This window comes from Andrena cerasifolii, chromosome 10 (genome assembly GCF_050908995.1).
Source record: "Andrena cerasifolii isolate SP2316 chromosome 10, iyAndCera1_principal, whole genome shotgun sequence".
NCBI lineage: Eukaryota > Metazoa > Arthropoda > Insecta > Hymenoptera > Andrenidae > Andrena > Andrena cerasifolii.
Window position 1 is genome coordinate 2,629,537 of NC_135127.1, and position 26,830 is coordinate 2,656,366.

Here is a 26,830-nt window from a genome sequence, read left to right on the forward strand (position 1 = left end):
GTTGCTATAGAATAAAAAAATAAGTGAAAATTGTAGAATTTGATCGATAAATCGGAAGTAGAGTATTTTTACGTACTATATATTTTTCTAACAGCATATAGTACACTAGACAAAAATATAGTACAATTCTAAATGTATATTATAGCACGGTTGGCAACTCTACCCGCAACCTTGAACAATTAATCGTGATGAGACGTTTCAAACTGACGAAGAAAGTGCACCAGTCTCGAGTCATTGATTTGGTTCAAATTTTGCATTTTCGGTTTCTGTATTATGTGGGCCTGTATATAAGAACTAGCCAATCGTAAATAGATAGTATTAGAAATAGTGGAAAGTGATTAAAAAATGAAAATTGACTACATCGAGACGCTGGAATAGGCAAATCCTTAAAATCGATGTTCTAGTAAAATCTTGTATAATAGTACATTGTATGCATTTCATACGTTTCTGTCAGTGCATGTTAGTTGTACAGGTATCTTCAGAAAAGAATTTATGGCTTACAGGATACATACCACTGACTAAGGTGTGCGAAAAATGCTTAGTAACTATAGTTGGAAAAATCAACCCTGTCAGAGTTAGAAGCGACTTTCGATGTTACCATTGTGAGCGATTCGCCTACATCTCTCCACCCCGTGCCGAGCAAAAATGAGGGATTACCTCGCAATATTCTTACTTTGATATTTACAAGAGGAGTTCTACCTTCCCTGCTTCACACCTACGTACTACAGAATCGCGAGCTCTAAAAAAACTCCCGGTCTGGTCTCGACAGCCAGTTGAAACACAAGACTCCCTCGCGAGCACAATGACCCTGACGTTCTACATTAGCAACTCCGATGCCCTACAACATGTTAATACTCGGCGTTCAAACGTAGAGTGCCCGCGTCGCAGCGCCGGAGGGTCCTCATCCGGATCCGCGATACAATCCTGGGTAAAACCCCGGGCCACGGCGGCAAGTCGCATTCCACGACAAAAAACAGGTAGACGCATCGGAGCGTGTTCCGGAGCACCTCCGCGCCCGACCCAAGCACGCCTCTTCTTAGAGAAAACGAATCTTCTCGCCGGAGATGCTTGGAAATGTCCAAAATGTATACGTATATATTTGCCAGGGGGGAGGAGCGGGGGCTCGTTTGCGTCGTTACCGCGCGGGTATCCGCAACACTTGGAAAGGACTCGATTCCATGCGACGCGCTTTTGCGGCAACGACGCCAATGCGTCGAGGCGTGGCGAGGTTAGTTTAGTTGGAAACATGCCTCGGCGAGCATAGCAAACACGCGCAACTGACACTGGAGGGATGGCCTCACGGTGGAGGCGTATACCTACCTACATATAGATATACGGTTGCATATATATATATATATATATATATATATATATATATATATATATATATATATATATACATATATATACTGTGTCCATCTCCTACCGATATACATACGCGTGCTCATCCCCCGTCGTCGTCGCTACGTATCTATACGTGCACGTACGTACATGGGCTGGAGGAATGGCGAAGAGGGGTCGAATATCTCGGTCGTCGGAGACCGACGTGGACAAACAGACGTGCCGACGTCCACGGGGGACACGGGAAACACGACGGCGTCGGCGTCGGCGTTGGCGTCGGCGTAGGCGGCGCCGTGAAACGAGAAATCCGCGTATACCCTCCGGCCAGGTTTTCGATTGTCCGGCCGGGTCTGTAGCTTTCGCTCCTATCGCGATGAAAATCGATCTGCCGGGACGAAAGCTATCGGAGGCGGTACAGACTTGCCGTTATGAAAATGCGACAGGCCTTCCCTGGTCGAGCCGACGCCGACGCGGTGCATTCGATACTCTCGACCGTGCGTGCACGCGTGCCACTCTAGATAGGTACGTGCGGCAATATCGAATTGGAAACGATCGCTTGCACGTTCCCCAGTGAAAGGAGAGGCTTGCGCGCGGCACCGGATAGCTTCGCAGTAAATTCGTTTGCAACGTGATGCACTTTTCGGGTACGAACGGTTTGTCCTGATTTACCGCCCGGGGCAAACTTGGGCTTAGCGTGGGAATCGCTTTTTTCCTGTGAAACGCGTAGTTGGGAGATAGACCAAGTGCCGTGCTAATGTACCGCAAGATATAATGGAATGTGGTAGAGAAGTTGTGGGTTAGTAGCTGTGGTCAGCTTACATCTATGTCCACCTCCATCGTGATCCTTCAGTACCTATTACCAAGCCACTACGTAATTTCAAATACTTTCAAATTTGATCACGCTCTGAAGTATAAAGATGACGAATTTCATTCACCTTCTTTGACAAGGCAAGATCCGAAACAACCACCTTGTTTCTTAGCCTAGCGCTTCTTGCCTAGCGGATAGGGGATTCAGTTGGGCCCGTTCGGCACTACTTGTAATCATCTGAGGGAGTTTCTCTAGAGTTGGACGCTTAACGTTTTCCTCAAGTAAGAAGAAAAGAATAACATTAGATCAATCTCCTTAGCTGCGCACACACGACTGCAACGTGTTCAAACCTAATTGCTGTTTTATCTAGCCCCTCTGAGGTTTACGCGGAAGAGTGGCTAAACAGCGTTTCAAATATCACAGATATAGCTAATGTCCGGTATTAGGTGCTGTCCAGGTACTATACACCTACTTGGATTATTTATTATCATTAGTTATCGTTGGCTTTAAGCAGGAATCACTACTCTGGAGAGTAAGAAGCTGAAATAGTACCGAGATCAAAATCTAATATTAAAGGTTATTTTGGGGTTGTTCTAATTGCCTATATCAACGATATTAGATTAAGGATCAACATGGATCTGGCGTGCGGCATCAACTGTCGAGCCAGCTACCGTGCAAAGGCTAATCCGCGCCCGGAGCCCAGCCGCAGTTCTGTTTATCAAGCAGGTGTGCCGCGATGCAACGTCATTAGAAGATCGTTTGAGTCGAAGGACCGGTGGCTTCGACTTTATGATCGATCGTTGCTGTTATTATTACAGTGCCACGGCCTCCTGGATGCACCTATCGGTGGCGGTTGAGCGGCGCGGGGGTCATCGGTGAGCGGAACGAAGCGATAAACGACAGCAAGAGCCGTTTATGTCGTTCCTTTCGAGCGATTTCATGCGTTACGTGTCCTACCGCTGGTGGATCTTACTTTTATGTCGTGCAATACGCTCACGCTTCACGGCAGTGCCACGTATCAGGAGAATCTCGACGCTCCCTTGTGCACCGCGATCTCTCCTCTCGTTTCCTTTCGATCTCCCTTCCGGTGCCCAACCCTGCAATTCCTTGCCCGGCCGTTTCACGTTGTAAACGTGCGTTTATAGGTACAGGTCTCAAACCGTCGGGCAGCGTGTCGCTTGATTGCACGTGCATCCATTTCGCCGACGCGACCGTAAAAGGTTTATATGCGCGATCGAAGTTTACAATGTGTTTGCTAATTTCTTAGTACTACTACTATATCGTGTTATGAGAGTGCTGTGTGTTCTCAGCTTTGCCCCTTCACGCTGACCTCTGTGTCAGGTAAGGAACCTTCTTTTTGCAGCTCACTTATTTTTAAGCCCATGTTTCTTTCCATCACCTAATTTTTGTATACATTATAGAGCTGCTTTAAGGGGAAATCCTATTTTTTGGGGGTTAAAAACAGTAGAACTTGGGATTTCTTTAAGAAACCAGCGATTCTATTCATCTGAAGATTGGACCATGTTTTTAGCCCAAACAGACTTTACATGTCTGTGAAGCAATTATAGGTTTCTTTTTATTAATTTTTAATAATAAATATAGGGGTTAGGAATGATCGAGCATCGCGTCGGTGGACCGATTTCAATAAAATTTTGCACAAATGTTCTTAAGACTATGATCTAATAGTAGTCGAGACGAATTTTCGATTAGTGTCGTGTTTTTTATTAACAAAAGGAAATAAAAACTTCGGTCGAAAATCATATATTATATCCAATCTACGATGACACAAAATATTTTTTTCAAAATCGGCGCCGAAAAGTACTACTATAGTCTTACGAATATTCATGCAAAATTTTATTCAAATGCTGTAACTATGAAGAAGTCTTGGGAAAAGGGGCTACTGTGGCACCATTTCTTATGGAATCAGATTTATTTTTTATGAGAATACAGCTTAATTTATACATAACATGGTGTATATCTTGCTTTTTAAATATGACGTTTCTTTATGTAAAGAAAAAATCATAACAATGATCTTATTTTCCAACCCGTCAAGGGTATGTAACCCCTTAAGAATCATATTTCTTTTAATTCACAGGTGAGATGGTTAATTAGATGGTAACAGTAAATAGAAAGTGTGGAATATCATTTATTTGTGCGAAGTTTCGTTTTCGAGGAAACCGTGTTTAGCGCCACTTGGCTGACTGTTTCTCGATATTTCTACTTGCACGTTAGTCAAACTTCTCCATAGGCTCTAGCAATTGGTCCAACGCCTTCAGATAGCTCCGCGCCACAACAGCTAGGTACACATTTAAACTCGCTTGAGTTGCAACGCTTGCATAACCATGGAGGATGCATTGTTGAAATCAAGCGCTTTTTTATAAATAAAGAACCATTTATCAGTTTATCGTTTATGTAAAAATTAACACATAAATAAATATATTAACGAAAACATTACAAGATTACACTTAAAATTGTTATAGTTGTTCGTCAATTTGCAACCTTACTTTTTCGATATGGCCTTTGCTTTTTAAGTGTATATAGGCGGCTCGCAACAAGGAATCGCGCCAGGCACCACTTTCGCTAAGGGCGGTTCTGCTGTAAGTGTTTTCAAACACTGACAATCGTAGTTATGATTCCTAAAATATTCGAATAATGTACTTTATTAATACTGTACATTATTATTATTCAGTGTGTTGCTTTCATTGACGCAGAGATGATCTGCTCTACAAATTAAAGATTCATAAATGGAAAATATTATGCAATAAGTTGTCACTTTCTGAGCCCTCAAATCTCTCACACTGTGCAAGCTTTTTTATTAACATGCTTTAATAAGTAATCACCAAGGATGCAGACCATTGTATTATAACACTTCCTCTAATTTAAACAATTTTTCTCATAATATAGGATGAAAAATCTGTAAAATTTCACCGCCAATATTTACAAATACTAGCACAAAACCGAAGTAACAGATAAGAGATAAATATGTTATTTAAATCCCATTAATAAACTGCACAATATTTAATGAATCTTCCCTAACATTGAGCTCTTCATATAATATACTGTTCCTCAGTATTTCATAATTGTGTTTCCAACTGTTCCAGAGAGTATCCGATTGAACTGAAATTATGTGGAAGGCACGTGAGAATTCGCATAATAATAACAGGATGTGGTCAACGTTATGAAACAAGTTTCCTGCGTGAAAAAAAATCCGTCAAAATTGTTTATTCAGAAATTCCGCGCATTGCAGGGAAATTGAGAAATTCGGTTGCACGTTACACAATTTCTCATCTCGTCCAGAAAAAAGGCCAGAGGCATTGCGCGGAATGCCGTATCCGAAACGCCCACCGAGTTCTCTCGCGTTCGTGTAACCTGCACAAGGGGGGCGTATCCTCTTTCGCAAAATATGTTCGCCGTGGGCTACTAGTTTTAATTAAATCTGCGCTTTCTACCATCCAGGTATGCCAGCTGTATAACCAAGACGATTAGCCGGCGTTTCTAGCGTTTGAACGTCCATGCGACGCGTTCCACGCTTTGAACTGTCTCGGACCCAAACTAAATGTTCACCTAAATTTTCGTTTCGGACCCCCTAATTACTCGCGAAACCACTTAACTCGGCGCAAATGCTTCGCCGTATACTATAACAAATTAAAATGAATGTTACGGTTTCTAGGTTCGGCAGATAGTACCGCTCTCTTTCTCCCTTTTTAATGCGATAAGTCTAATAAACTGTTCCTCGGTGAGTATCTTTATACACATACTTCAAACACCTTAAGGGGGAACACCACTGTGACGGCCGGAAAAGTAAGTCGTTCTTAAGAATTTTTTTCAGAAATAATTTACAGTTTTCATAGAAAATTTTTATTACCTACCTTTAGTGTAATGTCTTAAGAGACTATATACAAAAAATAAATAGAAAAACATGCATAAATTTTAATATATTAATTAATCTTCTAGACCCCTCGCGTGCGCTGATCGAATGTGTAACTTTGAAACATCGGGTCCGAAATCAAATTTAATTTTTTTTATTACACTATATGAGTGTATTCTCCCTGTCATTTAAGAAGGAACCCGTTGCGCGCATGTAGAATGAGCTCATTGGCTCCGGAAACGCGTTGGTGGGGGTACAGCCAATAGTGGCTCCTCCCGGCGCCAATGAGCGTCAACCTGCGCAGAACCGCTCTAAACTCGTCGGTCGGCAGGTTCCTTCTTAAATGACAGGGAGTATAGTTTCCGTTGTACGAATCGATTTGTTAAAAAAATTACTTTCGAAAAAATGGTGCGCTTTAGAAGAAAACTTTCGAAAATCCGCGAATAAGATGGACAGTTTCTCGAACGTATTTCAAAACATTTGTTCTCGATCAAAGAATCCGTACGTACAACGGAAACTACACGCATATAGTTTATAAAAAAAAAAATGAAATTTGATTTCGGACCTGCTGTTCCATAGTTACACATTCGACCAGCTCGCGTGGGGGATCTAGAAGGTTAATTAATATATTAAAATTTATGAATGTTTTTCTATTAATTTTTTTTGTACAGTCGCTTAATACAGTCTACTAAAAAAGGTAGGTAATACAATTTTTCTATGAAAACTGTAAATTCTTCCTGAAAAAAAATTCTTAAAAATGGCTTACTTTTCCGGCCGTCACAGTGGTGTTCCCCCTTAATTATCACTGTCACCCTCTAATTTATATTTCGTTTCATTCTGAACAAGAGTAAAGTTTTGTGATTTAAACAAAACTGTTACATTGTAGTTTTATGTAGGATGACGAAGTATATTATCGAAGTCTAATTTAAAAATAACACAGGCTTGCGATGAGAGAACCTTTTTCAATATTTTAACTGTTCTGAATATATATTTGCGTACTGAATTCAAAGGATAAAGAACAAAAATGTCATACCACATCGACTACGGGTGACATTAGGGTTGCCGTAACGGTTGGTGCAGGAAAATATTAGAACTTACTAGAATTGTTTAAATACTGGGTCGCCAAGCCACATCAATTTTTTAGATGTCAGTTCAATTGTTACTCAGCTTTGATTAAATGCAAAAAGGGTGGTCAAAAAGAAGAGCAACGAACGCAGCTTCACTGGCAAAAGAAAGAGGGACTACTAAGATATAAATAACAAAGTTTTATCGTTTCTGGAAATAAATATATTCAGAACTGGTCCCAAAGTAGATTTCATGTACTAATTTTTCACTACCTAATTTCATTAAATCGCATATTGCAACGTAAGAACGTGAAAGCAAGTTGTGAAGAGACTGTACGCGATGGGTCAAATCTGAGGTTATGTTTGCACTTACAAGGGAAGATCTCGAACCCGAAAATTCAAAAAATTCTGAAACTTTATGAATATGCAGGGGATCTCCTCCTGATTAAAACGCAATTTTTATTTGCTTCCCAAATTCATTCGTGGGGGGTGAAATTAACCCCTGAAAATTTGACTATTTTCCGATTTGGTGTTACAACTCGCGAACTATAAGAGATAGAAAAAAAGTTTCAAGACAAAAGTTACTTCTTTCAATTAGATCTACCATTTGGTAAAAAAAAATATTTTACAGTTAACAAGTTATAACACAAACTCGGAAAATAAACAGATTTTCAAGGGTCAGTTACACCCCCTTAGATTGAATTTGAGAAGCAAACAAAAATTGCCTTGCAATCAGAAGGAAATTCCCTACACATTCACAAAGTTTCAGAATTTTTTCAATTTCCTGGTTCAGGATGTCCCCTCGTTAGAAATCCAAAATCCTATAAAACCAGCACATATTTTTAAAAAAACTTTTTATGGCCCTCGATTCGACCCTGTGTAATTCTCTAACATCCATAAAAACTTCCCTTTGGAGAGTGTCCGCGATCTCCAGCGACGGTGGGCGGTTTTTATTTAGACATGCCTCTTCTGCCAAGCAGAGTGTGTGCACCGCCGGTGGATTGTGCAATGACGGCTTCCTTATTTGGCGTGAAACTGACGCAAAAGCCCGTAGTCATCCGACATCACGGTCGAGCGGTTATGGTTCGGTCCCATAGTGTCTTGTGGCGGGTTTACGCCACGTCGTCTGCCGGTAGAAACACATTCGCTTTGGCTACGGTTTAAGACGGGTCGAAGGTCTCTCGGGCAAAGCTTCTGAATAGAGTTACCTAACGACGCGCAGGGGGGCAACAAGCCGCTGTACTTGGTGTACGTACGTGTAGGTACATATTCCTAGCCAACCATACGAAATCTTCGGTATGCACCAATCGTCTAGATGGTCTCGTGGTGGTAAGCCTGTGTAATGTTTGCCGGATGAGCGGCTTTCACCGGCATCTGTTTACCGGACGAGCGGCTCTTTCCTGCCCGATAATTCAATCTTGCTTTTCCGTTGTTGCTTTACCCTTTTTTTCCCCTGCAGCTTCCGCTACCTTCACTTTGCTTCCCAGCGCTCTTCTCTGCCCACCGGAGGCCTCGGCGAGCGCTTTCGCGCCATATTTCAAAGAAGCTTGAACCACCCCCGTGGCCGGTCTCGCGGGGCGAGCAACTTATCCAGGTGCGAGCAGCACCAAATTTCATTCATTGCCGAGCGTTTTATTTCCAACTACCCGATGGCAGAGCTGTACGTGAATTTTCCGATTTCTTTCGCGCCCGCGAAACATAGAAATTTGGAGGGAAAATACAGTTTCAGCAGGGTACGCGGCCCGCGTGCACGTAGCTGCGGGAAAAATAATTTTTAAAATAAACCTGCCGGAATACATTTGCCGGGCGAAGGCGAAATATTCGAGCTCCGCTCTGCCGCAAAGCGTTTCAAAAAATGCGAGCACGGTCCGTGAAATTTCAGCTTGATTCGAGACCTCCACCGCCGTCCTGGCTATGTTTAAACAGGGCCGCGGTGGGGGCGAGGTGAGGTTGAAGAAATGGACGGGAGATGTAAGGGGGAATAGTGCATAGTCGACGGCACGTTCGCCTTAAAAATTACTGGTGATATTTCAGACGCGGTAATACGCGGAGTTTAACTACACCCACCAAATAACAAGAGCAAGACGAATGAAGTACTTTGCCTTACATAATTCATTCTCGAGTTTCTATATACCCTGCGGAACGCCTGTATTTTCTATGCGCCCCCAGACCTAATCATATGCGCTGAATGTTAAATGTCCACGTCGCGTCGCTCGCCCACCCCCGCCCAGCTTTCGCTCCCCCAACTATTCCGTCGGTCTTTTGTACCTTACGTGGAACAATCAAGAAATTTCACCTCCGTCGCGCTGTGTCCCTCGTTCTTCAATCTCATTGAATTAGCCGACACGAGAGTTTTATCATAAATCGCTTCAAGCCCTGCGAACTTCGAGTACAAACGGAAAGGAACGCAGATTCGAATGGCAATTTTCTGACTTACAATAAATGCGTAGAATTTGACGCGACTATAAACAACTGTATGAAATAATATTGCACGTCCAAAAAAAATTAGTTACTTAGAAAACCATTTGACAACCCTCCTGGTACACGTGAAAAGAATTCTCGAGATTTTTGCATATTTTACCAAATAATTATTAACTTCTATTAAAGATAAAAGATCAACTGTCGTTTTCATTCGTCAGCGATTAAATGCCGATCCATTGCATTCGATCGTTTGAAATGTGTTTGACATTTGAAAGAAGGGGGCGTCAATTTGTAGGATTAAAGGGACCCATTAAACCGTCCCGCTGGATTATCGGCGATACAAATTGTCTCGTTGAAGTTCCCGGCGCGGGGAAATGAATAAATCGGATTCTAATGATCCAGAAAAAAAATCGGGACCGCCTCGGTTGAAGCGCCGAATCGGTGCAAGTAATTCAAGTGGGTGTTTCTTTCGTAACGCCAAGGGCTACGAGGGATAAGTGAGGGGGTTTCTGTCGAGGCTGTTTAAGCGACGCAGCTTCGTGGCAAAGATTGGAGTTGGCTCACCCGCCGCCAGATACAAACTATTGCATCGCATCGCCCGCCTCAGGATGTCCGATCGAGCTTCCTCTGTGCCTTCTTCATTTAGGAACGCGAACGTATCCCCGGGCTACAAACCACCCCTTGTACTCGGCTATTCGCTTTCAACCTCGTCCCATCACCTCCCCCTCCCCTCCCGCCGCCCCCTCCCATTCCTCTTCTAACCGGAGCTTCCATCCGGTATCAGAATAATTCGAATTTATTTGTCGTGCGCTTCCAACGAGCGTCTCGAATCACCATAATGAAATGTCGTATGCAATAAGGCGAAGGCGGATTCTTATATTGGTCGAATAAGACTTTTATTACGGTGCCTCGCGGACTCTCCTGGGATCAGGGTATTATTCATTTTTTAGAGGCAAATGGCTACGCGTGAAATCGAGCGACCGAAGTGACAAACGTCTTGGAATTCGTGCGTAGGTATGTAAGAGTCCTCTTCCTGTAGAGGCTTCTGTTTAGAAGCTTAGCGAAACCACTTAAAGCTTTTGTAGCAGTTATTAATGTCAACGTTGAAATCAACTTTTTCTAGATTCTTAGATAAAGAAATTAAATATTACACCCCGAAGGGCAACTGAGAACGCTGTTCTACCTAGCTTGCGAGTGTCGCGTAAATGAAACAATTCATATTGTATGCAGTGATCCCTGCACAGAACTTTTACGATAAAAGGGACTTGTTTGGAAAAGTTGCACGGTATAAGCTTAGTCAACACTACTCTTGATAAAATTCATCCGCCGCGCCGTTCCTCTAATATTTCAATGATAAAACTAACAAAGCTTATGGTTAGGTACTTTTCTTCGGCGAGTCTACTCGGAGATTGTATTCCTGGTTGCAAGCAATTTTTTAATTCGTTCCTCAACAAATTGGACACGTTTTGAATTGAAAAGTTAATGCAATGATTATATTCTGTTGCTGCTTAGTTGAGAGAATGTAATGGATGTATTAATAGGGTTTAGAATCAATTACTAAATAGTTTTTAATTTTTTACTGTTCAATTTAGAGTCGAGAAAGAATGTACTTTAACAGGTATATAAGAAGGTTCTGTATACATATGTGCGTTACATAAACTAGGTATTAAATTTCTCTTAACTAGAACAAGAAAAAACATTACTTATGGGGTGACCTAGTATTATAATATAATTAAAGATATTAATTCAGTATTATCAGAATAATACAACAAATTGAGATTCCCAGGGGGGAAATAGGGAAATTGAAATTTGTGGAATTGTTGCGGTTAAACTTAGATGAAATACCATTCGAAAGTCTTGCGGACGAAGTTTGGAAAATTCTACTTACTTACGACTCCTATACAGCGTAACAGAAAATTGCTTCAAAATACACCACTCACCTGAAACAAAAGAAATTAAACTTTATATACCGTATACACTTTATCGTATAAATAGGTACATTGTATGTGTGTGCGAAAATACATGGGACAAGTGTGTAATTGTAAAAGTACAGTATATTTGCACTTAAGAGTTAATCATTGTGAGATCAAGCATCTCAAGTGTATTAGGATAAGAGTGAAGAAATCGAAAGTTGTACAGTTGATTCTATGTCTAAAAATAAGTCGAAAATAGGGAGTAAACATTTTTCCTACAATCCTCTGTTGTCGATATAATCGATTTTGAAGATTCGTCAGGTAGGCGTGGTGTTACTCATGATTCAGTTGGCGTGTCTGACTATCACGTACTAGTTCTACTTGCGCGCTAGTATGCCTCAATAGTGATTGGTAGTGTGATTCAAATTATGCAACTAACTTGATCAGATATCTCGGTGTTTTATCCTAAGAATTGAGGGGCAAATAGGCACAGTGGAAAATAGGCACATGCTACTTATGCATAAATTTTCGTTTCTTAGTACCATTAAGGTGTTACGTCACCCTGAGGCGCTCGAAACAGCACTAAACTAGACGAATTTTTTTTACTGATACTATGAGGTTGAAAATCATTTCTTTTTTTCTTATGCGTAGAACATGTATTAGTGCATGTATAGTGTAAATACTGTACAAAAATATTAAAAAATGACCGAGTTATTTGTTGTCCCGCGGAGCTCGTTCGCCGTTACACGCGTGACTGATATAAAAAATTATAACGCCCAGGCTCGTCTGAAATGAAAAACATGATGATTTTCGAGTTCCTCAATAAAATACCTACAATGCAGCACACGGATTTGAGAAAAAAAATTATTGCACAAATGAGAGCAAGGCAAAGAAAATTATTCGTTTTTCACCTGACAAAACGAACTTAAAACATTTATTATATACGAACGGGTTATCGCATTAAAAAAATGATATGATACATTGTAGACAATACCATTAAGAATATGCGTACCAAGTTTGAAATCAATCGGACAAATAGTTTTGGAGATATTTGACATATCACCTTTGAAAATGTAGTTTCGAGAAAAACGCAAAAGAAGAAAAGTAGAATGGTCGCTACCCGCTGCGGAATATCGACATCCGCGCCTCGTTTAAGCAGTATAACTCGGCTATTTTGGGGAATTTTTGCGTTTACCACGACTTAAATTATTTTTAAAACTTCACGCAATAAGAAAATGCAAAGATAAAAAAATAATTTTTTCAAAACTTTCAGGGTGGCGTAAGCCCTTAATTCACCCCTGCAATATAGTATCATTCCACCCCTTTCTAATATAATATCATGTACCTTTCACCGAGCAGAATTATATTCCATGCTTCCAGAAGTATTTCCTATGAAAAAAAATTTCCTCCAACTGGCCTTCAATTTAGTCCAACTTGCTTAATTATGTTTGGATTAGTCACGATGGTACAATGATTTAATTTCCAAAAAAAAGAACGGCCGGTAATATTACAGTTATATTAAAAATATTAGTAAGGATAATAATGTCAAAAATAAATTCTACGAAGAAAAAGCTGCGACCCGTTTCTAAGCAGAAAGGAAAAAATAAAAAGTAATTGAAAAAACTTAAGAAACGAAAATAAATTCTCTATTCGAACCCAGATGCAATAATATTCAACAATATTCCAACACAATAAAAACGCATCTAAATACTCCACACAAATACAATGATGTATTTTCTTTAACCATGCCACCATCAATGTTTGCAAATTCAAACGTACCAGTTAAGCTATAAAAGAATACGTAGCCAAATTTGACACCGCATTTTCGTTTCGTTTCTACGTAGAGAATCACCTCTGTTCCCTTTGTGCCAACAATTTCGCCCCATTCTGTGTTTTCGAACGTTCGGACGCGTCATCAAACACACTTGTCATCGTTCTTAAAATCGTTCTAGGACCCGTTCGTATCGGACCAGTCCAATCGTTGAAGATCCCTACACAGTTGCGGAGGAATCTACGTTCACACGATTTGATAGCAACGAACTAGTGAAAGTCGGTGCGAATTAATGGCCGCTGGACGTATTGCCAGACAGAACGGTTCGGACGGGATCGATCTGCAGATTAAATTTTCATTTACCATAACGCCTGTGCCTTTGCGTGGTAATGGCGTAAATTCGCCCGCTCGGCTGCATCGCTTGGGTTCATTAAAGCGGGCCGGCTCTCGTTTAATCCTCGCGAACCTACCGAAATCATGTTCGATAAACATTGCCGCAATGCAGCGATTTTCTTTGGCAACTGAGTTAAGAACGTTGGAGGGTTGCTGGACTGGTTGGGAAATTTCGCTTTACAAACAACCCTCGATCCTTGAAAATTGCCCGCCTATCAGCGGACACGGCTACGGCACGTGTCGTGCACTGCTGCGAAAGCTGAGAGCGGAGAATGTGCCGGGGCGATACGAAGTTGACGTTTGTCCCTTAAGGACGATGGTAATCCAGGGGATTTTACGCGAAGGCTTTGTTTGAGTCTTGGAAGAGTGACGTGTTTCTAATGGCTTTTTCGATGAAAAAGATTTTATTTCACTGTAGCAAATTTTTAGCTTTTCAATCCCTTTTTTTCTCAGAATAGATTTTGTCCCTTTTTTCAGCTTTTGCATTAAATCAATGTACTCCTTCTGCCACTTTCACCCTAGACAGCGGTTGTTAGGCAGTTATTTTTATAACATTCAGCTGTACTTTGTCATTTCGGTAATTCCAGAAAGCAGAGTTAAATAAATTAATGGTATCCGTAAGAAGTATATGGTAATTTAAATGTCACAACATACATGTCAGCCAACATAGACCCCAGTTTTCAAAATAGATTATCTGGAAGTTAGAAGTTTATAGAACACAGCAGTTTCGCGTATTTTTGTAGAAGAAATCGGCTTTTAAATACTAAATCACGTAACCTTTGTAGAAAATATGTGTTTCAAAATTTCGAAATTTGTAAGCTGAAGAAAATATTTCAGGCGATAATGTTGGCTACGTGACGCTTCAGTCTAACGAAGAATCTTCTAATCTTTCATCGATCATGCATTACTGCAAGCAGGCCGATTCTTCATCGTTAATTTTACACGAATCATTTCATTCCCCATATTATACCACGACAGCGTGCAAGGTGGAACCAAGGGAATGTCAGTGGGTTTAATGTCTGCTCCGACCCGTCGCGAATTACCCCGCGGAGATTTATTAAAACCGTAAAGCAGAAGAAACGGCTCCGGCCGAGCGTGATGGCACTCTCCGTTGTTCTCTGTGCTGGAGCCTGCTACTGGAAGCTCGTAGAGGAATGGGCTACAAAGAAAAGAGGGCGAGTCTGTGCCTGACGTTAGTGACCATGGGGCATTTTCTTGGTCAAACTTGTTCGGCCACGCTGAATTAGTTCTCGGTTTCTAACTCTAGACGATCCAGTCGGCCAATTAAAGAGCCGTTAACTCTGCTACCTTATTCTACACCTCCAATTGACTCCTTTGTCTACAGAAGATGTAGAACACTGTGCCTAGAAAGACTGTGACTGGTTTTTGAGTTTGCGAAACGAGAGGGTTACTCTGTCCTACCTTTTTCATCTTCTTCCCATTATTTAATACAAAAAAAAGAGCATCGAACCTTCCTGCATATTCAAATAAGAAATATTTAACGTTGCCCGACACTGTCGTGCTTTATTTCACTCAATCCGCAAAATATAATGTCCACTTTTATCAAATTGTCGCCAAATACGAAAGGAAGGGTTCGGCGGAGTTTCCAGCGAATACACTTGCTGGGTCGGCGTTATGACGACTGTCAAAATCTCGAGAGTCGCGGAGCAAAGCCAACCGACCGACAGAGGAACTTATCCTGGCGCGATCGCGGGAGTTATGTGTGGGATATTCGGTGACGCGACGAGTTTTTCAGAGACGTCAATATATTTGTCCCGATGTGTACTTTGCCTCGTCTTATCTCGTTCTCTTTCCGCGGAAAAGTCAAGTAAAGTAAAGCAGTCCGCTGGCTGCCAGCCAACCTCGAATTTTTAGTCACGGGGATGAAACGCCGCGCGGAACGTTACAACCCATTGCACACGCCGAATCGCTTCTGATGCTCGCTGCGCCGAGCCAAGTCCAGCCCACCTACCTATCCCGTAATGCCACAGCATTATTCGACATACGGGAACGCGAAAGTTGTTTCTTCCACGATAATTATTCTCCTGGGTAGTCCGCAGAGAGATCAACTCTTGGGCCGGCGTTCGTTCCAACGAACCCCGGGCTAGGCGAAAGGAGCGCTCCACGTCCTTTCAGGGCTCTTTGAAACACGCCAGCAATTAGATGCAGACGCTGGAGGAAAGGTATTACTGAGCTGGGGAACAGGAAATGGAAATTGGGTTTTTAGACGTTAAGGTGCTGTTTTCGAGTTAGACAACACTCGTTTTGCTGGGAATAAAAATACTCGGGGCAAGTTCTGCGCCTCTGTGGATTGCTGGTATAGATTCTGTGAATAATATCGTGGGGTTTAGTACTTTTCAAGACGAGATGCGCTTTGCGTTAACTTAAACTTTAGTTAAGTGAAAGGTATATGTTTATTTGTGCTGTTGTGAGGATTTAATTTTACTAGGCGATACTTAAATTAGGGATGGAATATACTGGATGGAAAAAATATAGCGAGATTAAATATAGTGATGTCGTACTTGAGTGTGGCGAGTCAAGAGTCGTAGTATGAATTCTGTATAATTTTATGATTATACTGTCCGACAAAATTGACTTTTTTTGTTCTGTTCTGTAGCATTCAATAGCCGTTTGTTATAGGTTTTCGTGCTCTGAAAATGAATCCGCAAACCGTTTGTTGCCATCACCATGAATTTTTGAAGAATTTGATTTAAAAAAAACTGCAAATTTTCATCTTTGAACATCTTTTGTGTCGAAACAGTAATGGTTATGAAGATAAAGCATTATGAACATAATATGTTTAAACAATGATCAAAGGGAAAAGGGCACCCGAAATGCCCCATTTTCTGCAGATATATTTCTATATATTTCGAAAACTAAAGGTCTAGGAGAAAATCTAACAACTCCACGCGATGCAGGAGACATTTTCCCTGCGGAAAGCTTCAGCAGAAGTGGTAAAACACCCTTTGTTTACAATACAGAAAGGAAAGAGTTTGGCAAAACGTGCGGCGCCGACAGTGGTAGTCAATGGCGCGCGGGCCGCTCAGCGTCACGAACTCGCGTAAAGCCGCGTATTCACCTGCGCATTCGCTCCGAATGTGCATTCGGCGCGCACCGATTTTTTGCCTGTTCGGAGCTCAGCGCGCGTTCGGCGCGCATTCGGCGCGCATGCGGCGCGCGTTCGGGGTTGAGTGAAATTTGCGGCGTCCATTTCATGGTATTGTTCGGACCCGAATGCGCGCTTTGATGGACCGCCAACAAGCGGATCGGCCCGAATGCGCGCCGCGCCCCGAACACGCGCCGAACACCGGACGAGCAAAAAATCGGTGCGCGCCGAATGCACATTCGGGGCGAATGCGCAGGTGAATACGCGGCTTAACGCGCGCGACTACCACGGTGCGCACCGCATCTGCAAACATTGGTGCATTTCGGGTGTCCTTTTCCCTTTGATCGTTGTTTAACCATATTTAAAAGTTTATAATTCAGTAATAACTTATATCGTTGTGTTCGCGAGGGTTCATAGAACAATTTGGCGGAACAAGCAACTGAATAACTAATACTGTTTGAACACAAAAGGTGTTCAAAGTTGAAAATTTGCATTTTTTGTCAGAATCGAATTTCTCGATAACTGAGGGTGATGGCGACAAACGGTTTGCGGATTCGTTTTAAGCGCACAAAAGTCTATAAGAAACGGCTATTGAATGTTGCAGATAAAAATGGCTATTGGTCAGTGTAATTAAGCGCCTGAAAAGTAAATGAAAGTTGCGGGGTTTAAACAAATTATAATTTTCAATGCATTTTCAAGAATACCTATTATTCTATGTACATACCACTTGAATATGTTCTAAAAGGTTTACTGTAATTCCTGTACTCAGCATAGTATAATCCTCGACGATTACGCAAGTACGGTATTAATTTGATACCTTTGTGAAACAAATTTGAAAACTTCTCGACTTTTACAGTTGGATACCTACATTCTACTGAACAGTAAGTGCAAGCTTCATCCCCTAAGATTATATCCCTTGCGTCTTTGAAGCCTAATCTTCACTCGACATACTTCCATTTTTCTGCAGTATTTCATTAACGTATTCACTTATATTCTCTCTGTCATGCATGACTAGAGTTCCTTGGGCAGTATAGGAACACGCCGATCCTAAAGCGCCACCTTTATAGAATGTAAATCTTAAAGGAAAAATAAAACCTAACCTAACCTCCTCTCTGTCATTTAAGAAGGAACCCGTTTCGCGCATGTAGAATGAGCTCATTGGCTCCGAAGAAGCGTTGGTGGGGGTACAGCCAATAGTGGCTTCTCCCGGCACCAATGAGCGTCAACCTGCGCAGAACCGGCCTAAACTCGTCGGTCGGCAGGTTCCTTCTTAAGGGGAGGTTCTGGTCTAGAGCCCCAAAAAATAGGTGATATTTAGGAATTAATTAAAGGAAAACTACTATATATAATTTAATGGGACTTGTTGCATTGTATTAAGGATGTCTTATGTTATAGAAATATATTTTTTGTTTTATAATTAATCAGTGCAAACAGCCCTGGGGAGTCGTTAAAGTTAAGACGTCAAAAAATTGATCCAAATCGGTGGGACCTGTATCTCTAAAAGTTATTATCCGATTCGACTGAAACCTTTTTTATTTTGAAGATTATTCTTTTTTCTAGGGGGGAACTAAAAAAAATTACAAAAATTACATTTTTTTTAGAAAATAACGACACTTCACGTTTGAAATCACTTTTCCCTGTATTTTTCGTCCTTTCAACGCCTTTAAAAATTATAAATTTTCAACTTTTTGTAATTTTTTTTAGCCCCCCCCCTAGCCAAAAGAATAATCTTCAAAATAAAACAAGTTTCAGTCGAATCGGATAATAACTTTTGAAGATACAGGTCCCACCGTTTTGAGAACACTGTTTCGAGAAAAACGCATTTGAAGTTTTACGTGAGCGCCGAGTAGCCGGTTGTGACCCATGTATTTGCCGCGACTCAAATGCCTACAACTTGGGGAATTTTACGAATTTCAACAAATCCTTTTAAACCCGTATTCCTAAAAGATTGAACATTCGAAAAATGATATAAAAAAAATCGACATTTAGACCCGAACCTCCCCTTAAAGTTTTACGTGAGCGCCGAGTAGCCGGTTGTGACCCATGTATTTGCCGCGACTCAAATGCCTATAACTTCGGGAATTTTACGAATTTCAACAAATCCTTTCAAACCCGTTTTCCTAAAAGGTTGAACATTCGAAAAATGAAATAAAAGAAAAATCGACATTTAGACCAGAACCTCCCCTTAAATGACAGGGAGAATACGTATAAATCTTACATTTGAAAGTGCAAGCGGCGATTATCTATCTGTTTACTAAAAATGTGGCAACAGACGGAAATACACAAAATTTGCATTTGTGCATTTTTAAAGTACATTTCGTTGCAGTTAAAAAATATCTACTTTATTACGGAAGATAGTGACTGTCTCAATATGACCACCTGATCGGTAACATCTTTTGTGTAATAAAAATTAAATTTAGCTTTTTATTGTTATTTTTTAAACAATGCTCTTAAGAATTACCTGATCATATCAGCTACCCCCAACCATCAGAGTAATTTTATTATCCCCTAAAAAATCATTTGTGCGAAATCTTCCCCCACATCATCATTTCCCTAACAACTTCATGCTGGAAATATTTTCTCTGGTTCTGTCGTTACGCACTTAAACTTAATCGCAACTCGTTTCGCAGGCCACTGGGATTACATCGCAAGATCTTGTGATATGAACGTGTGCTGCATGCGTGTCCATGCGTGGATTAATTTAGCATTCCCCCGGGTGTCTTGTATCACCGACAAGTACCGTAAATACGGCTATTTTAAATCTACATCCTGCAAAGGGTAGTAAATTGCGAAATAATTACGCTTGCTTGTACGCCCCCGATTCGAAAGGGTCGGTTGTACGGGGAACAGCGAAGGGGTGAAAAGAATATTCTCCATGGTTTCGAGTGTACTACATCGGTCCGTTTCCCCTCGAGGGAGATAATACTTCGTTCCGTGAAAAAAAAAAAAAAAATGTAATGGGCCCCGTGTAACGCGTTATTCGACCAAGAGGAAATCGTACAGCCGTCCTTCTGAAGAGGATTCCCCTCAAGAAATTTTTCTTTCATAGTCCGCTGTACGGGAGCCTTTTAACTGCAATAAGGAAGAGGGTACGACCCGTGATATGCTTTTAATAATTCAGATTCCAGTAGGAATACAAATAAACTGCACATTAAATAAATTCAAATAAACCTTCTAAAATGAGCATTTAAAATATCTCGATAATGGAAAAGATGACATGCCAAAGACCTTGATGTCGTATCTAAAGAATTTTGTAGAAAAAATCTTTCACCGTCCTCGTATTCGTGCTCCATTTAAATGTCAGAGTTAATACTCATCAACACCCCTTTATGCACGGGCACCCCATTTCGAAATTAATTTACACAGCACTCTGCTACTACATTTTTCACATCTAAATCTATTTTCTATGACAACAGTACATCACTTTCATTAATTACACTAAATTTATTTAGCTGGTGATACTATTTCCTAAAAAAAATAGCACTTCTCACTGACTTCGTTAAACGCCTCAAACAGTAACAGCCGAGTGTGTTTGCATTCTTCAATTCTGCTGTGGGCTCGTCAAGAATTCCGAGGAATCTTGCCCAAGAATTTTACCACGAGGCTTTCACAGGTAAGATCGTCCGCGGTCGCTTTGAGAGAGCAGGGTAAAATGAGCGAGGGAAAGGCAGCAGGGCCGCGTGGACAGAGGATGAGAAAAAGGGAAGAAGAAAGGGAGCAGGAACACACCTCCGCCGTACGTTTCAATTTGCGAGGCAATATTTTTATCGTACGCTGGCTAAGTTCGGTGTTTTATAAGGTCGTTACCAATGTTGCGCTAATCTTCGCCCTAGCCGCAAGCTACTGGCAAAGCGCCCGCCCAAGAAAATATTGTTCCACTGGTCTTATCTGACTTGCATCTGGGCCGACCCCTAACCAGAGAAGGAAGCTCCTATACAGAACTGGTGTTTGCAGAACTGGCTGCAGGTACGAGGAATTTCATATTCTCAAAGTGAAAAATTTACTGTGCTCCTCTGAAACCAGGTTGTGGGACAGAGGTAACAGAAGTCTCCTAAGGGCGCAAAGGCTGTTGTAAAATAAGTAAACCGTATCGCAGCCTGAAACGTTTTGTCGTAAGGACATCTTCGACCCAACGTACAACGGGCTTGTGTTATTCATTAAGTTATGAATAACGACACATTGGTTCCAAAGCTTAATACCTGCGAAGGTGTGCTGGTCTCATTAGCGATGGATTTAATTTTAGGTTCGCAATGGCGGGAGGCAAATATGGAGAAGCATTCATTTCATTGAAGAATATCTAAATTAATCCTTGACTACGTTAACGAGGCACAAGTATAAATCTTAGGTAATATGTAAAAAGGTTACGTGTCGGGGCTTAAATCCTTTACGAGCTTGAAGAGAAGTTACTGTATATAAGCATCCTACCCAAAGTAATAGATTACATATTAATATTGTAAAAGAGCCATTTCAAATACAGACTTAAAATACAGACAAATTTGCTGCACCTATTATTAATAATATAATAATGTTGTGCCAGGTGACATGTACGTTTGTTAAATAATATAATGAAACTAATATTTCGTTCTGTACACCTTGCAAACAATTTGGCAAAATATGTACATAGTACCAGCAAGTGTTCTTTTCCACGAGATCACTCTCATTCTGGAGTGTAATTTCTTATTGTTTCATCATCGTAAAAAGACGTCTGAATTTTCAACATGGACCAACGTGATAAAGTTTTACTTTAAGTAAGCGAAAGCGACAGGTGTTTAGCAAGGTCTTATGCATTGGTTTTGCGATCGTTTTCAAGAAGGTAGGAAATCTTTTCAGAATCCTGAAATTATCCACGTGAATTCCTTATTGGAAACAACCTAGTGAAGAGTGATTATCATTATTATTATTTTAGTTATTTAGGAATGATTCATCGTTTGTCAAAGTAGATGCGCCATGTCAAAGACGAATAGTTTGGAGGCAACAGATAGTTGCTGCTGATTTTGAAGCATTTTCTGGGATTCAAATCGATTTCTGTGATCCAGCATCCGCTTTGCCTACCACATTTGACACCAGCAGACCTTTTCCTCTTCCCGAAGGTAAAAATGGCTCTAAAGGGAACACGTTTTAGTGACATTAGTAACATCGAACACAGTGTGACCAAGCAACTAAAAAGAATTCCATTACACCACTTCCAGCACACTTTCTTGCATAAACAATTTGAACTTGCAGACGTATTCATTAGGGCGGAGCGGAAAATTTAAATTTGAATTTTCAGTTGTCCTGGGTGCGGGATAGTTGTCTTTTGATTAACCAAACACAACTGCAAACAAATTTTGGAAAAATATTCATGTCTGCAGGTTCCTTTTTCTCATAAAAATGATTATATAATCATACTATATAGGCGAAAATTTAAATTTGAATTTTCAGTTGGCCTGGGTTCGGGATAGTTGTCTTTTGATTAACCAAACACAACTGTAAAAAATTTTGGAAAAATATTCATATAATCGTATAATCATTTTTAGGAGAAAAAGGAACCTGCAGACAGGAATATTTTTCAATTTTGTACAGTTGTGTTTGGTTAATCAAGAGACAATTGTCCCGCACCCAGGCCAACTGAAAATTCAAATTTAAATTTTCGCCTATATAGTATGATTATATAATCATTTTTAGGAGAAAAAAGAAATCTGTAGACATGAATATTTTTCCAAAATATTTTTTACAGTTGTGTTTGGTTAATCAAGAGACTACTATCCCGCACCCAGGCCAACTGAAAATTCAAATTTAAATTTTCGCCTATATAGTATGATTATATAATCATTTTTAGGAGAAAAAGAAATCTGTAGACATGAATATTTTTCCAAAATATTTTTTACAGTTGTGTTTGTTTAATCAAGAGACAACTATCCCTCACCCAGGCCAACTGAAAATTCAAATTTAAATTTTCGCCTATATAGTATCGCTCCGCCCTAGTAATCATTCATTTTTATTCTTAGAAATGTAGTTTCATTATTTTACGGGCCCAATAGTGTTTTACTGTAATTTAGAATGCATACAAATGTACATCCAGATTCAAATTTGTAAGCTGTACTATCTTCAGTCTGTACACATCGACATAGCAAGGTTGTCATAATTATTGAAATATAATTTTAAACTATATACTGTCAAAATATAATTCAATACATTTGTCTCCTATATTATACACTTACGGTATGTTTCTAATACAGAAAAGAAACAAGACCACTTACAATTTTCTACATACCGTACCACAGTAACAGCCTTATAATTCTTACAGTAATAATTTTTCAATTAATTAAATTGCCTGTTAATTACTTTACTGCCAAACATTCTTTTACCTTAAAAACTCTCTAATTCCATGCCAGACTCAATTATTCACAGGTCAAGCAACATTTGGAAGCAGATTTTCATCGCACTTCATTCTCCATATGGAATCACTGTAATACCGTCTCCTATACATCCAACGACTTCTAAACCAGATTTTTCCTATAATAGCGACACAGATTCAGTTCGATCTTTACTGGCAAGATCACCAAGAGACTCAGGGCAAAACGTATTCCTCTCACCCTCCCTCGTTATCAGATTACAGCCACAGGTATCCTTACCACGCGTATAAAGTACACTCGCAGGTAGGCTTGCTACCACAGGGGGTAATAAGGTGTCCTGTTTCTGACAGCCACTCTGATAACATCGTGCTATAGATTTATTACAAACAAAAGACGTTATCTAACACGTCCACCCTATTCGATGAAAGAGAACTATGGGGAGGAAGGCAAGAAATGTAGCCATCATTCGACGGGCCCTTGTCACAAATATCCTTGACGACCCTCGAGGACGCGGCAGCTACGCATTTAACGCTTTTAACACGCAAAGTCACGTGGCGTACTAAAAAGACCGTTTTGAATTTCCTCCCCGAATTTAGCTGCTGAACCCCAGGAGGGGCGCTTGTTCTTAGCGGGCTGGGGCTCACGTGTCGGCTCCAGCCTCCTCCGCCTATTCTCCTTCCTTCTCGCCGTGCCGACGGGAGCGAGCAGGAGGTATACAATTACTCAGAGAATGAAAGGGCCGGAGAGAGAACAGAAAAGCTGTAGGCGCAATGGCGCGTTTACACGTGGCATTCACCCCCGCCCACCCTCCCCCGGTTAATGCGGTACTCGTCCTAGAGTGCCATCCTCCGGTTCCTCCTCTTTGCCTCCTACCTCTTTTTTCCACCCTCCAATGAAAAAAGCACGGAGGAGACCACGCGCGCGCGTATATAAACGGCGACGGCCACGAGGACCTTCGCGTTTGTCTATTCACTTTATCCCTTCGAATCAGTTATATGACCCATGAAAGAAGTCTTTATCTCACTGGCAATTAGTTACAGCCATAATGAGTTCTCGTAAAACTCGTAAATCCTGATGGGATTAGAGGCGGACTTGGTAACGTTGCAGTCCACTTACCGGCAAGGACGATTACCCCTGCAATTCGCCGGGACCGTTCGGATCGGATAAGTTTCTTTATAATTTTCAATGAGCCCGACATGAACAGAAACTGCTCGATACGCAAAGCCTGCGTACAGGAACGATACTGTGCCGTTCCCCGCACCAGCACGTCGCTTCGAGTTTAATGATCGCAGATATCTCGCAAACATCACGTACCACGAAATACGCGAACGTGACCATAACGTCAAATGATCGCGAGCCACCCTTCCTTGTTGCTGGAATTCGGCGGGGTGGAGGGGGTAAAAGTTGAGGCATGAGCCGACGGAGATCATGAGCAGCATGCTCAGAATCCAAAAACAAAATATCATGACAACCCCAGCGATTTTTTTTTGTTGAGAATATCACAATTAAATAATACGATATAACTTGTTAGAATATAATGTTTATTTATTTAAGAAAATAAAAGTTACACAGTCGATCGTCAGTACAATAATAATAAGAACTGCGTAATACTTAAACTAAAAGTAATAAAAAGAATAGTCTTTAGCGCGATGCAAGTTAACCGTTTGGAGGGTTTTCTCGGACTGAGAAGCGCAGGGGTCGAGAAGACCGTTTTCCCCTCTTTTGGGTCTCCTGTAGCGAAAGAAAGGAAAACTCACAAGTCACCGGGTCCCCAAAGTCCCTGACACTCCAACTCCAGGAACAGTCAATCGTTGTACACATTCCAACATAACTTATTGATAGGGTAGTCATTTATGTTTTGAAGAATCCGTGTTATTAATATTTTAATTGCTAACAGTCCCTTAACATGTCAACTGTTATAACCTTTTCTATGTAATTTTTCTTTTTTAAGAAAGGCGGTAGATAGTATTACCAAAGGTGCTCGCTCCCTGCTTCGAAGAGGAAGGACATGCCCGAATGCTCTCGGGGACTCAAAAATGCTTTCGCAGGATGACGTTGAAGTTAATATTTCAACGGGTCTCGTCTAATGACACGAGGAATTTTAATCTCACGCGCGTCTCAAATTCCAGCGCGAGCTGGTCGGTTCGGAAATTTTCTGGAGCAGAATTTCGCGCTGTCGGGTTAAGTTATAGAAATGATCACAACCAGCGCCGTTCCGCGGGGAGGGGTAGCACAAAAGGAATTCGCTGTTTGCGCGGGGCGTAACGTGGAGCGCGCTTTCTCTTGTCGTTCCTTCTTCTGTGACTGCGCGTAAATTATGCAGGATGTATCTTCGCGGGGGTGGAAGGAGAAGGCATTGTGGGTCGCCGGCGAAGTGTAAGCATCTGCACAAGTAGGGAGTGCCTGGGCGGAGTCGAGACTTGAAGCTGGCGGCACGCTCGCGGTCGACTTTTTGTACGCCCATTGCAACAGTTGGCCCTTTAAGGCTCTACAAGAGCCGCATACTTGACTACGTCCTCTCTTTAACGCGTTTCATAAGCAATTACTCGGCTCACCGTTACTCATAGTTGTTTAGAAACGGAGTTGATGGCGCAGCAACAGGCTTGTTACAACACGTAACGCCGGCTCCGCACATACGTTAACGCATCGCAATATGTACTCGTCCTTGCGTATCTATCTATGCGAGACTTGCTTACGCGTATACGCGTGAATATTTTCTTGCGAATAAATTGTATGCTTTGTTACATTTCAACGTGGGTTACAACTTGGAAAGGTAGAGTTACATTTTCTCAAACAACGGCATAACTCAGAAGAGGGGGTAAGATGTATGGTTGATTTGATGTTCCGTTGAATTTCTTGGTGATTTGGATACTGAGGGTGGAAAATGAAATGAGGCACTATAATTGTTGAATACAAATAGCTTGAAAAATGAAAAGTCTAGAGCACGAAGCGTTCGGTACGAAGTCCCGCAAGGTTCTGCCCGTTTTCGTCGGCGTTTGACGAACACTCGAAAATTAACGGACGGGGAAAACAAATTTCCCACGCGCTCCAAGGTTGCGGAAGAGGACACGCTGTCCTTAGAATTTCACTGGGGCTCTGGCAATCGTCACTTTATTGCCCTAGCCTCCAAGCTCGACCACCCGCAGTAGGCACTCGAACAACCGACCGTTTTAGGCCTAGGAAATAAATAAAACTTTCTCCCGCTACAGGGAATATGCTATCTGTGATCCTTATTCTGGATAGACGCAAAAGTAGAGGCAATTTAAAGAAAGTATAGGATCAGTCTACTAGCCAAATGCAAATTCTAAACTACTTTTCCTGCAAAAATTTACCTATACTTTTTGAGTTATGCCACTATCAGTGCCATCCAGCGATTTGCGCTGTCCAAAACTTTTTCCGCACTAAACATAACGCCACGCCAACCTTGTTATTCTACATAGATCTCACCCTATCTTGGCATCTCCTCTCTTAAGGGGAGGTTCTGGTCTAGAGCCCCAAAAAATAGGTGATATTTAGGAATTAATTAAAGGAAAACTACTATATATAATTTAATGGGACTTGTTGCATTGTATTAAGGATGTCTTATGTTATAGAAATATATTTTTTGTTTTATAATTAATCAGTGCAAACAGCCCTGGGGAGTCGTTAAAGTTAAGGCGTCAAAAAATTGATCCAAATCGGTGGGACCTGTATCTCTAAAAGTTATTATCCGATTCGACTGAAACCTTTTTTATTTTGAAGATTATTCTTTTTTCTAGGGGGTGAACTAAAAAAAATTACAAAAATTACATTTTTTTTAGAAAATAACGA

The 26,830-nt window shown here is 41.1% G+C and overlaps 1 protein-coding gene across 4 annotated transcripts in view; it reads right to left on the reverse strand.

Annotated features, from left to right (window-relative positions):
- Bru3 (CUGBP Elav-like family member bruno 3) overlaps window positions 1–26,830 on the reverse strand; it is a 516,822-nt gene that overhangs the window by 368,454 nt on the left and 121,538 nt on the right. The window contains exon 1 of one of the 4 annotated variants that reach the window (XM_076821679.1): window positions 11,391–11,445. The exons of the other annotated variants lie outside the window; for them this stretch is intronic. The gene's annotated coding sequence lies outside the window, so the exon portion shown is untranslated. Of the gene's footprint in view, window positions 1–11,390; window positions 11,446–26,830 lie in introns of those variants that run through there. 4 annotated transcript variants of the gene reach the window in all.